The 13884-nt window shown below is 39.8% G+C and overlaps 1 long non-coding RNA gene across 1 annotated transcript in view; it reads left to right on the plus strand.

Annotated features, from left to right (window-relative positions):
- LOC147425241 (uncharacterized) overlaps positions 1–13595 on the plus strand; it is a 31784-nt gene extending 18189 nt beyond the window's left edge. The window contains exon 4 of the long non-coding RNA XR_015186487.1: positions 13068–13595. This is a non-coding gene — a long non-coding RNA (uncharacterized LOC147425241). The remainder of the gene's footprint in view (positions 1–13067) is intronic.
- Positions 13596–13884: the final 289 nt, after the last annotated feature.

Here is a 13884-nt window from a genome sequence, read left to right on the forward strand (position 1 = left end):
ATATGATCCATATTTCTAAGGTCAACCGTGGCTCCCAAAGTATATTTCTTGCCGATCAAATGGTCCCACAACAGATTACCCACATTCTTGAATATGTGCATTGGATCGAGCAAGTGATTGATCATGAGTCTGGGCCAATATGGTAACTCATACCATAGAGAGAGTCTCTTCATCCCTGGGGGCAAACCGTCATCACACATCTCCTTTTGCTCTAACCGTGCTTGTGCAGACATCCTCGGTGGCTGTCTTCCCAAAAAGCCATCGTGTAACACATGATTCTCTGGAAGATACGCTTGATGACCTTTGTACATTTTCTTCTTCAATGAGGGCGCTCGACGTGAATTAAGTTTAGGTCCACATGTGACACATGTTGTATATCTACTTGTTTGAAGCCCTACATGTATACACATGACAATAGATAATCTTCAGAAAAACCAAGATTTACAGTGTTTGAGTTTGAGTGTAAACCACCCGAGCATTCTGTTAGTCCGGGATGGTCCTGCATGATTCACATTAGAATGCCTCTGATCAAAGCATTCCATCGACTTATGTGTCGGCTCATATCCACCACTTTTATGACAATCCACAATTGTTGCAGCTCTTCCAATAGTGGAGAAAGATACACATCCATATTCTTCACTTTATACCACCCCGGCACAATCAAGCTTAGCCACAAGTGCCCCTTCTTGGTAGTCAACCATGGGGGAATGTTGTAGTTGACGATGACAACGGGCCATACACTGTAAGATGTTGATCTTTGACCAAATGGATTTACGCCATCCATAGCCAGGCCTATGCGCAAATTTTAAGCTACCCTTGTTAAATCCGGCCATGTATTATCTATATGTTTCCAAGCTGCACAATCTGCAGGAATCCGTAGCACACCATCCAAAGACTATTCTCCTCGTGCCATGATGCTAAGGCGGCCATGGACTTACATTCAAAGAAATGCTTGATGTGAGGAATCAGAGGAAAATGTCGCAAAACCTTTTGTGGAATTTTTATTCCGTGGAGATCTACTCGATATCTCTCAGAATCACATTTCGGACACTTCTCCATGGCTATGTATTCCTCTCTGAAAAGAATGCAGTCGTTAGGACAAGCGAGAATCGAATTGTAATCCATCCCCAAGATTCACAAGATCTTTCTTTCTTCCTCTCTGAAATCTGGCATCACATTATCAGCTAGCAATATGTGCTCTTTGAGCAATCTACACAGTAAAAAAAAAGTGGTACACTTGTGTAAGTAATCTATCAGATCATTACACATCTATAATAATTATAGAAGTAAACATGTTGTAATAGATCACCTAAAAAGCATTGTGATGCTAGTGTCACTCCATCCAAACTTTGTCTGCATGTTGAGAAGAACCAGGAGTGCCTTCAATCTAGACACACGTGCTCCATCATACAATGGCGTATCGGCTTCACTTTTCATATCATCATAGATAAGACTTTCTGAATCCATGATGGTCTCGATCATTTCATCAATCTCGGGCTCAAACAACATTTCCTCGTTGGAAATGTGGTCTACATGATCATCCTCCGAGATGTCAGAGGCTACATCTTGTGGCCTCAGTATGTTGCTTGACCAAAGCGCCTACGAACACGTCTATTGGGTTGCAAGATTGCTGCATGTTGGCTAGCGTTAGAGTCCGATGAGTTATAATTGGCAACAACTTAATCTATAATAGATAGATCAAACTCGCCAAATTTGCGAGCGTGCTTCAAAGAAACACGTCTTGTCTATCACACAACATGCTTGCATTGATTACAAGGACATAAGATCCTTGTTGAGAGATAGGTGTTTCGTTTGGATGGCCCCACATCCTCGTCACTACAAATAATTAATGTAAAAACCTTATAACCTGGACATAAATTTAATCTTCTATTGCTATCCTCATTGTTGTCTCTCTCTCTCTCTCTCTCTCTCTCTCTCTCTCTCTCTCTCTCTCTCTCTCTTTGTTCAAAACTACCTGACATTCTCTAGTCATGTCGGATCCCCGCACACCTCGGTCTAGAGGTGCACGGAGATCAGAACCACCGGGTTATAATATCGTCTTTATTGGTCAATGCTTATATTTGTGGGTACAAAAAATCTACACACCCACGTCTACATGATAGTGCATGTAATGGACAAAACCCCTTTGCCTCTTCTCTAGCTGTAGCAATTCACAACATCTTAACATCTCTTCATAGCAGATTTTTGTTCGATGGATTACATAGCACATTACATGTTGGCCTCCAATTTGAGTATCATATCGTTGAAAGCTTTCCAACTTAAGATCGTATCCATAGTGAGGAAGAGAGGGATCACCGTTTGTCTAACTCTAATTTTTTCCCGTAATCGTGAAGGTAGACTTTAATATAAAAACTAAATCCAAAATATAATCTTAAATCTAACCTAATTGAACATATAATGGCATATTAGAGAGTTTGAGACTTTCGAGTCAATTTGGAAATCCCCAATGTATTGAAGATTTGGTTATATGGACAAATCTCACCTTGTTTTCTAAGATCGAAGCCATCTACAACGTCTTCAAAAGATCTTCCAAGCCTTGCTCTCAAAAATTTCACTAAGGTTTAACCATGTGGTCATATCTTAAGCTCTTATTGAAGAATTGGGAAATTCCCAAACTCACTAATATGGTGTTATATGGTGATTCGGAATTTATTGAACATGGTTAGTGGGTGAGTTAATAGGTGTCAAATTCTGATGGGAATATACATATTGTTATGTAACTAGTGTTTGCTCTTTGGGCAAAGCTTTCATAATTGACATGCCCTAAAATCTAACCTAAATCTAATCTAATTTAATCTTAAATTGAACATAGATCTAGATCTAATCTAATCTTAAACTCAACATAAACCTAAATCTAATCGATCTAATCTTAAATCTAACATAAACCTAAATGTAATCTTACTTAAATCTAAATCTAATCTAACCTTAAATCTTGTCTTGACCTTAAATCTAAATCTAATCTAATCTTAAACTCAACATAAACCTAAATCTAATCCAATCTTAAATCCTAATCCTAAATGTAATCTAACTTAAATCTAACCTAGCTAATCTTAAATCTTGCCCTAATTTTAAATCTATCCTAATATTAAACTCAACATAAACATAAATCTAAATGTAATCTAACTTAATCTTAAATTTAATTTAAACCTTAATATAATCTTAACTCTAACCTAATTTTAAATTTAGCATAAATTTGAAATATAATATAAACGTAATCTAACTTGATCTTAGAATTTAATATAACCTAATTTTAATTAAATGTAATTTCAAATTTAACATAACCCTAAATCTTAATATAACCTTTCATTTCATATTTTCTCTACTTTTTTTATATATATCTCTGTCTCTCTTTGTTTTCTTCCCTTACCTCTCTCTTTTCGTCTCTCTCTCTCTCTCTCTCTCTCTCTCTCTCTCTCTCTCTCTCTCTCTCTCTCTCTCTCTCTGTGTGTGTGTGTGTGTGTGTGTGTGTGTGTGTGTTCACACTGTAAACTACCTCACATTCTCTAGTCATGTTGGATCCCAGCACACCTCGGTCTAGAGGTTGACGGAGATCAGAACCACCGAGTTATAATATCGTCTTTATTGGTCAATGCTTATATTTGTGGGTACAAGAAATCTACACACCCACGTTGTCAGGAGTTTTTTGGAGCAAGGGATTGCGCATATGTACATATACATGCATGGTGCATCAAATAAAGAATTGCCCATTTTTCAGAGCCAGGTGGTTACGTGGGGCCCACATGTGTACAACTAGGATAGCATGTACATAGTGCATCGATTTTCACTATTACCAGTACCACTGTGTTTTTTCTACAATAAGGAGGAGTTGGTAGTGTGTAAAACTTCTCAAGGAAGCTATCCGCGGGCCGACGACATGAGGTAAGCAGGTGCGTCAGATGGCATCTAGTGGCGTCAGCAGGGCGAACGAGGTCAATATTTGCACGCGAATGAGGATGGACACAACGTGGGTGTTTTCTTCTGAGAGTTATGCAAAAATTTCATCATTAGGACCACTTTTTGGGGCCACTTCACATGGTTGCGAGACGCATTATTGAAAAGAAATGAGTGCCAGGTGTGCGGATGATGCAAAAAGGTGACAACTATGCACTGCGAGGTCAATTTTTGGCCTGTTCGGGGTCCGTTTGAGGTCATCTAAAAGGCCAAGGGTGCCCAACTAAAAAAGCTAAGTGTGGAAACTGAAAAAACTGAGAGAAGACCAGAAAAAACGTGGGGAAGAGAGGAGGAACTTCCGCAGGTGTGTTTTTGGGGTTTTTGGAGCCTGTTTTGGCCGTAAACTGCTCATCCGAGGTCGGATTTGAGCACTTTGACATTGTAGACTGGGGTTTTGGGCCGTTCCGGACGCGATGGTGCTGTCCATTTTGCCAAATTCCTCACTCTTTTCCTGCTGTTTTTCTGTGTAAGTTTCTCCTATGAGCGAAGTTTCTGCTCTAGTTTGTGATTGTATCCGGCTTATTTTACCCATATTGTGTGAGCTATTTGCCCCATTGGTGTTGGCCCAAGCTCAATTGTATCTAAACATCAAAAATTCTCCCCTTTTGAGCTGAGTTTTTTGGGTGTGTGTGTGTGTGTGTGTGTGTGTGTCTGTGTGGAGTGGGCAAGTGGATAGTCTCTCTCCTCTCACTCCAGAGGTGTGTTCCCTGTCTCGGCCAGGTGTGTTGTCTAAGCCGAGTGGTGCCCCATATTGTGTGTGTGTATCTTACCAAGAGTGTGTGTCGGGTCATTATAGAGGCGTTGTGTGTGTTTTAATCCCGCTCACATTCTTTTGGCGCCCCCACGGAGGATCTTCTTTGAGTACCTTCTGCTTCGAGCTTCAAGCTTCGAAATTCGGGATTACAGGTTGCAGGTTGCAGATTACAGGTTACAGGTTACAAGGACAGGTACATGTACAGGTGATTCACACAGGTACAGGTAGTTGGAGTACAGTTATATACTAGCTTTGGTGTCACTTGCAGTTGTTGTGGGTATGCATCACTTGGCACCTGTTTGAGCGCATTGTCTGTTGGATTGTACGTTACTTGTGGAAACTGTCATGGTATGCCTTTGTGGAGCCATATATAGTTTTATTTGGTAGTCCCAGCCATTTCTGAGACTTGGTCTGGAAGATAGTCATTTCTGAGACTTGACTATACGAGATTTGCATTAGCCTTCGTGTGAGGGTCGATAGCGTGAGGTTTTATTGAGCTGGGGGATTCTCAAATGTAGAGATCCTTTCGATGATACAGGTAGCTGGAGCACCCTTTTTGTGACCTCGCCTTAGGCTATGTACTAGTGAGTCCTACTTGATGCTCGGGTTCTATTGTTGACAGTTTATGCATACATATACAGTCTATATTTTGGGTTCCTACTGCTCTATTTCTGGGGAAACTCTGCCAAAATTTTTCCAAGTTATGATGGCTGGTTTTTTGGTCTTTTGAGCCATTTATGCTATTATGCTGCTGAAATTTTGGCAAAATCAGAGGTTAAGTCAGGTGTGCCTTCTTGTGAGCTTCATGGTTGGCTTTAATGGATGATCAAAATGGACCTCAATTCACTCCATTTCATTTAACTCAGAGAATCCAGATAAATGTTCATGTGTCAAGGAAGATTTTTTTCCAGCAGCGCATAGTCTTTATGTTTGGGCCAAGAAGATTACGAGAGATCCTGGAATGTCCTTTGCCTGTTGTAATTCCGATGATCAACTATGAAAACTCATTTGATGTGCATGTGTTTGTCCTTATCTAAAGCTGAGCTCCATTGAAGTTTCTGGAGATTGGGTAGTCAAAAGTCTTGGGTTCTTGCACGTGTGTTCGAAGGGGTTCTCAAAGCATTGAAACTTGGGTAGCCATGGCTTTCTCTTATCCGGAGTTCCATGGAAGAAGTGATGAAGATGTGGAAGAATTTTTGGAAAAGATGGAGGTTGCCTGCATTAACAACCAGATTCATGACCCTACGCAAATGTTATGCCTTCTCCAAATTTGTTTGAAGAGTGATGCACGAGTTTGGTCCAAGGCATTTGAAGAGGAGTTGCGTGCAGCGGATCCACCTGTAAGATTGAGTTGGGACAATCTAAGGCATGGATTGGAAGTGGAGTTTGTGAAGATAGAAGATCCTGACAAAGTGTGGCAAGAAGTACAAGGTTTGGTGCAGAAGGAAGGTGAGCCAGTAGATGCGTACATACGTAAGTTTTCATTGGCATGGGAGCGAATGTGCAAGGCCTTAGCACCACAGGTACCCCCGCCTGACATGATGAAGAAGGACAGGTTCTTGGCTGGTCTTTGGGAGAATATACGTTGGAGAGTGGAGCTAAAGAAGCCTAGGACATATGAAGATGCACTAGAGGTAGCAAGGAACAAAGAGTGGAAGTTGAGGAAAATGAGCCAGTTAGGGGTGGAGTCTTTGCCAATGAGGTCTGAATTTCAGCCTATAGAATCTTTACAAGGTCGCATGTCAAGGGTTCATCACGAACCAGTGGTTCCTGTTACTACTCAGGTTATGCCAGCAGTGGTCACTACAGCAGTGCAAGATGATGGGCTAAGGCAAGACATGAGGCAAATGGTAGATTTGATGAAGAATCTCATCCTAAACATGCTAGGTCAAGTGGAAAATAATCGAGGTCGAGGGAGGTATGCAAATCAGCCAGGAGGTGAAGAAAGACCTAGGAATGGTGTTGGACAAAGCAATGGTAGGTTTTGGAGGCAAACGCCCACCTGTTACAATTGTGGAGAGTTGGGTCACATCAGCCCGCAATGTGATAAGCCACCAAGGATGGGAGGAGACATGTATCCATTGCCAAGACAGGTGTTAACTAGGTCAAATGATTATGGCATCAAAATTAAGGGAGACGAAGGAACCAGTGGACTGACCCAGGAGGAAAAAGGAAAGACAAAAGTGCTAAGTGTAGTCACCTTGGAGAAGGCATCAAAGCTAGAGGATACATTAGTGATGCCTATTGGGAAGAGGACCACAGAGGAAAAGGAAGGAAGAAGTGCCCCGGGTCCTAGTAAGAAGAAAGGAAAGAGCCATGAAGGCGAGGATGTCAAGGCCAAGAGGAAAGGAGAGCTCGTCGAAAGTTTCATGTTTCAGATTTTCCACTAGGGGATGGGCAATTAAGCTATGACTTGAAGGAGGATTTGACGAGCAGGAAGGCAGATGTTACTTTTGGGCAGCTTATAGAAATGGTGCCTAAGCTAAAGCGACAGTGGAAGAGGATGGTTGACCCAATGGAGAAAGAGCCAGAGAGAGGTTCAGTAAAGGTGTTGGCAATGGATGAGCTACCAGACATTTGTCCAATAGTAGATGTGTAGCATAAAAGGAAAAATTTGGGACAAGGTTATGTGGATGGCGGAGCCCAAATATGCGTCATAACACACTCATGCGTTGAGAAGATGGGTCTCACAGTGGCAAGGGTGTCAGGTTTTCGGATCAGATTGGCAAACCATCAAAAAGTAAAATGCTTGGGTGTTGTAAAGAGCTTAGAAGTAGAGGCATATGATACAAAGGCAGTGGTTGATTTTCATGTGATGCCAGCAGGGTTGGGAGCATATCCTATTATACTGGGCAGACCATGGTTACGTGCAGTGGGAGCTGTTCAAGATTGGCGACATGGTACGATTAGCCTCTATGGAAAGACAGGTACCAAGAAACTTTATAATATGGACACAAGGAAACGATTAGAGGAGCTTTATGAAGATGAGGATGAGTCTAGTGATGAAGACTCTTCCACGGTGACAGATGAGGACAGTGATAGCACTACCAACAGTGATGAGGATGCTGATGTTGCATTTCTTTTGATGGATAAAGAAATCCAGGAGTGTGGTTTAGTCGCATTTGCGAATGAAGTTGAAGATGAAAGTGAAGGGTCTTATGAAGTAATTGAAGGGCTGATGCAAACCAAGGTTGAGTTGTCAAAGAAGTAGGAATTAATGACGCAAATGATTAGTGGAGACCTCTCAGCTATGGAGAAGGATATATATTTGCATATGCTGGCTAGTTTTCCTGATTTGTTCATTACTTCATATGAAGAGATCAGAGGGTTCAAGGGTAAAGAGATGCATAGAGAGCTGAAAGAAGGTGCTAAGCTAGTGCGGCAAAGGCTAAGAAGGATGGGTCAAGAGCAAATGGAAACCTTGCGAGAAGAGGTGGACAAGTTGTTGAAGGCAGGGTTCATAGTCCCTGTGGAGACCATAGAATGGGTGAGTCCAGTAGTAGTCAGTCCAAAGAAGGATGGGAAGTGGAGGATTTGCGTATATTTTAAACCCTTAAATGCAGCCACTAAGAAGAACCCATATCCTCTTCCATTCATTGATCAGATTTTGGATTCAGTGGCAGGTTATGAGAGGTACAGTGTGTGTGATGGTTTTTCAGGCTATTTTCAATTGAAGATTGTTCTTAAAGACCGCACAAAGACAACTTTCATTACGCCATGGGGCTGCTATTGCTACACAGTGCTGCCGTTTGGGTTGTCAAATGGACCATCTTTCTATCAAGAAAGAGAAAATTGGGTATTGGAACCATTCATTGGTAGTTGTGTTAAGGCTTTTATGGACGACTTCTGTGTTTATAGCAGTAGGGCTGAACACCATGAGAAGCTGCAGATGGTATTGGCTCGATATAATGAATGTGGAGGACAACTAAATCCAAATAAATGTCATCAAGCACAGCCAAGGGTGAAGTTATTGGGCCATATGGTGTCAGAAAATGGCATTGAGGCTGATCCAGATAAGGTTAAGTCTATTATTCTTCTTCCATCACCTACGAGTACGAAGCAATTGGCAACCTTTATACAAAAAGTGAAGTACATGGCAAGGTTTATTCCATTGTCTTCTCAGATTCTTTATCCATTACAACAAGTGGCAAAGCATGATCCATTGCAATGGGATGACAAGTGTGAAGAAGTGTTTCAAGAGGTGAAAGAGGTGTTAGGGGGTTTGTCAGCCATGCAGGCTCCTGATTGGGAGAAAGTTTTTTATGTAAATCCCTCAGTAGGGGATGATGCCATTGGAGCCATGCTATTGCAAAAGGGGAAGGGCAGCCATTATATGAGGCCAGTGTATTGTGCAAGCCGAGTGAAGTTGGTAGCGGAGAGAAAGTTCTCGGAAGTAGAGCTAGTGATGGCCAATGTAATATTTGCTTGTCGATGATTTCGTCATTACTTGCTACCGCGGCCTTTTGTTTTCTTGACGAGTTATGCCTTTTTGCCACAGTTAATTAATGGTACTAACATGTCAAATGTGGTGAAGAAATGGGTAATTGAGCTGCAAGAGTTTGAGTTCTCTTTTCTAGCGGAAGATAGTAGAGGGGCTACCCTAGCTGATTTGTTGACCTACAAGGAGAATCCCCTTATTGTTAAGGAAGAGGTGGTGAGAAAGGTAGTTGAAGAAGTGCCACAGATCATCAATGCACATGTGTTGTTCTTTGATGGTTCATACAGAAAGAGCCATGATGCAGCTTCAGGGGGTATAGCACTTTATGATCCACAGGGGAAGCTAGTATGCAAGAGAGGGTTCAAATTGGATGCTCATAGTAACAATGAAGCTGAATATGCTACTCTGGAAGCCGGATTACACATTTGTTTAAAGCATGGGGTTCGAAGGTTGAGCATAAAAGGTGATGCCTTGTTGGTGGTGAAGCAAGTGCTGGGTGTGTGGAAGAGCAAGAACACCTCATTGAAGGAAATGTGCTTCAAAATTAAAGGCCTGTTAAAAAAGTTCGAAACATGGATCATCAGACACATTGAATGTGCTCTAAATGGAGAGGCACATGAAGCAGCTCAAGGCATGATTGGGGAGCTATTTGTGTTGAGGACCACTTTACCTCTTTATCATGGCCGGGAAAGTTTGGATCAAGAAGAGGAGTTTTTGCTAACAGGAATCATTCCAAAGGAGATTCAGAAGTCTAAGAAGTATGGCTTTGTGCGTAGAGCATACAGGTACAAATTGATTGGTGATGTCTTATACATGAAAGGGGATGATCTCGTGTTGAGACGTGTACCTTGGAGGGAGGAGCTTTACAGAGTGTTGGAAGAGAATCATGAAGGCGCATGTGGTGGCCATTTTTCTCTAAAGATCACCCTGCATAAGATTTTGCAAGAGGGGTATGTACGGCCTAGTTTGCACAAGGATGTTCACCATTGGTGTAGGTCTTGCAATAGGTGTCAAGCATTTGGGAAGAGAGTGTTGAAGCCAGAGCTACGAAAAACCATTATGGCGTTTGATGTGTTTGAAAAGTGGGGGATTGATGCAATAGGCCCGTTACCTATCACAAGCAGGGGCAAAAGCTATATTTTGACGGCAGTGGACTATCTTTCTAGATGGGCAGAGGCTATAGCAGTAAAACAGATCACTGCAAAGGATGTGGCAAAATTTGTGTATGATGAAATATGTTGCAAGTTTGGGGTGCCACTGGAGCTACTTTCAGATAAGGGGCCTGGCTTTAGAGCTAAACTGCTAGATTTTTTATGTGCAAAGATGAAGATTAGGCACCAGCATACCACTCCTTATTACCCACAGTGTAATGGCTTAAATGAAAGATTCAATGGTGAGTTGGTACAGATTCTTTCGAAAGTGACAGAGCACCAAGGAAAGAATTGGGATTTGGAATTGCCTAGTGCATTATGGGCTTACCGTACTTCGGTGAAGACAGGTACAGGGTTTACTCCATTTCATTTGGTGTATGGAAAAGAAGCACTATTGCCTGTGGAAGTAGAGTTTCCTGCGGTCAAGATGTTAGAGAAGTTGCTTGGGCCGCCTAGTGATGCATTCGAAGAGAGGCTCTTGCAGTTACAAGAGGTCCAGTTGTATAGGATGAGCGCATTGGAGCATTATGGGCAGATGCAGGATAAGGCTTTGGCAAAGATAAATGAACAGGTCAAAAGTAAGGGTATCAAGAAACATGACTTGGTTTTGCGCTACAACAATAAGCTGGAAAACACCTTCCAAAAGAAGTTTCAAATTAAGTGGGAAGGCCCTTTCAAGGTAGTGGAGTGTTTTCCAAATGGCACATATCAGCTGGCTAACCTGGATGGTGTTCTACATAAGTCAAGGGTAAATGGATTGCGTCTTAAATTGTATCATACTACATTGAATGATAGTGCATGTAATGGACAAAACCCCTTTGCCTCTTCTCTAGCTATAGCAATTCATAGCATCTTAACATCTCTTCATAGCAGATTTTTGTTCGAGGGATTACGTAGCACATTACATGTTGGCCTCCAATTTGAGTATCATGCCGTTGAAAGCTTTCCAACTTAACATCGCATCCATAGTGAGGAAGAGAGGGATCACCGTTCGCCTAACTCTAATTTTTTTTCGTAATCGCGAAGGTAGACTTTAATATAAAATCTAAATCCAAAATCTAATCTTAAATCTAACCTAATTGAACATATAATGGCATATTAGAGAGTTTGAGACTTTCGAGTCAATTTGGAAATCCCCAATATCTTGAAGATTTGGTTATATGGACAAATCTCAACTTGTTTTCTAAGATCGAAGCTATCCACAACGTAGCACTTCAAAAGATCTTCCAAGCCTTACTCTCAAAAATTTCACTAAGGTTTAACCATGTGGTCATATCTTAAGCTCTTATTGAAGAATTGGGAAATTCCCAAACTCACTAATATGGTGTTATATGGTGATTCTGAATTTATTGAACATGGTTAGTGGGTGAGTTAATAGGTGTCAAATTCTGATGGGAATATACATATTGTTGTGTAACTAGTGTTTGCTTTTTGGGCAAAGCTTTCATTGACATGCCCTAAAATCTAACATAAATCTAATCTAATCTTAAACTCAACATAAACGTAAATCTAATCGATCTAATCTTAAATCTAACCTAAACCTAAATAATCTAACTTAAATGTAAATCTAATCTAATCTTAAATCTTGTCTTGATCTTAAATCTAAATCTAATATAGTCTTAAACTCAACATAAACCTAAATCTAATCCAATCTTAAATCCTAATCCTTAATGTAATCTAACTTAAATCTAACCTAGCTAACCTTAAATCTTGCTCTAATTTTAAATCTATCATAATCTTAAACTCAACATAAACATAAATCTAAATGTAATCTAACCTAATCTTAAATCTAAATCTAACATAATCTAACCTAAATCCTAATCCTAAATGTAATCTAACTTAAATCTATCCTAGCTAACCTTAAATCTTGCCCTAATTTTAAATCTATTCTAATCTTAAACTCAACATAAACATAAATCTAAATGTAATCTAACCTAATCTTAAATCTAATTTAAACCTTAACGTAAATCTTAAGTCTAAGTTAATTTTAAATTTAGCATAAATTTGAAATATAATATAAATGTAATCTAACTTGATCTTAGATTTTAATCTAACCTAATTTTAATTAAATGATGTTTTCTTCCCTTACCTCTCTCTTTTCTTCTCTTCTCTCTCTCTCTCTCTCTCTCTCTCTCTCTCTCTCTCTCTCTCGCTATTTGGTTTTTGTTTCTCTCTCTCTCATTCTTTCTCTTTGTAGTACAACTAAGAAAATCAAATATTGAGGGGTCTAAAAAATATGTACATGTCAAATATAAATAATATAAGTGAAAAAAATATAAAGGGGTCAAAAGAAATCTCTCTCATTATGAGGCTACCATAAAAAGATAAATATTTTTGGTGTTCTAATTTTTTAGAAAAAAAACAAAATAGATGTAGGAAGGGAAAAATCACAATAGTGAAAAAATATACACATAAATAAAACTAGTTTTTTTGGATTTTTGTTGGGGTGGAGTTACACCAAATATAAGAGAAGCTTACATGAAAATATTTCTATATGGAATAAAGAGTATGAAAAATGGTAAGAAAAATTGTGGTAATGGCGAGGCAATGTACAAAGCATAAATAACACACATCTAGGTAGAAATATTTAAATAAATACCAAAATAATTATGAAAAAATCTTTTATTTAGGCCCTATATACAAAGAAATATTTACATACGCATGGGCCATAATATACTTATATTTTTTATATTTTTTATTTTTTTGGCTCAACTAGCCCCATGACTAGCTAATTGAGGGTTTTTTATTGCAGTAAGGAGATAAGGGAAAAGTCCCCTAACTCACACGCACCTATATACAGTGAAAGGGTGAGGGTAACCACAGTGTTTGAGTGATTTGATAGGGTGAGATAACTCACTATGGCAATTACAGAGAGCCGAAAAAACGGCTATCAATACTATGGTCCTTTTCAAATTTTGAAGCCAATCAATGAGATGGATTATCAACTCAAGCTGCCCAACCATTGGCTCATACAGAATGCTTTTCATGTGAGCCTACTTAAGCCTTATAAAGGAGAGTCACCAAATGAACCTATTATTGAAGACCCTCCAAAAATCGAAGACCAAGAAGAGGTGCTTCCGAAGCTATCCTTTGGCAGAAAACAAGGTACTACGACATGGTAAGATTATCTGACGATATCTTATTAAGTTAAAAATTATCCTTTTGAAGATGCTAGATGGATGCAAGGAATACAACTTAAGGATAGTATGAACCTTGTCAATGCTTACAATGCAACATTAGAGTAAGCAAATGTACATGTTTCTTTTAAATTATCAATGTTTTTTCCTTATAAGACTAATTCTCTTTTTATTGTGCACAAATTTAAGTGGTATGCATACTTAGAATCATTTTTGTGATGACCAATCTCTCAAACACCAAGTAGAATTTGTCACTCTACTTGGGAGAACTAAATGGACTAATGAGCAGACATGCTTTCGGCAGCTATGTCTCCCAAGCACCAAGTGGATAAGTCATCCATCTTGGAATGATGTCGAAGGGTAAAAACGGATACTCTACCTGCTAAGAGACATTGACTAATGACTAAGAATTTATCTCTTCTACCTTATAGT

This window comes from Adiantum capillus-veneris, chromosome 25, assembly GCF_014529385.1.
Source record: "Adiantum capillus-veneris isolate H3 chromosome 25, ASM1452938v2, whole genome shotgun sequence".
NCBI classification, from domain to species: domain Eukaryota; kingdom Viridiplantae; phylum Streptophyta; class Polypodiopsida; order Polypodiales; family Pteridaceae; genus Adiantum; species Adiantum capillus-veneris.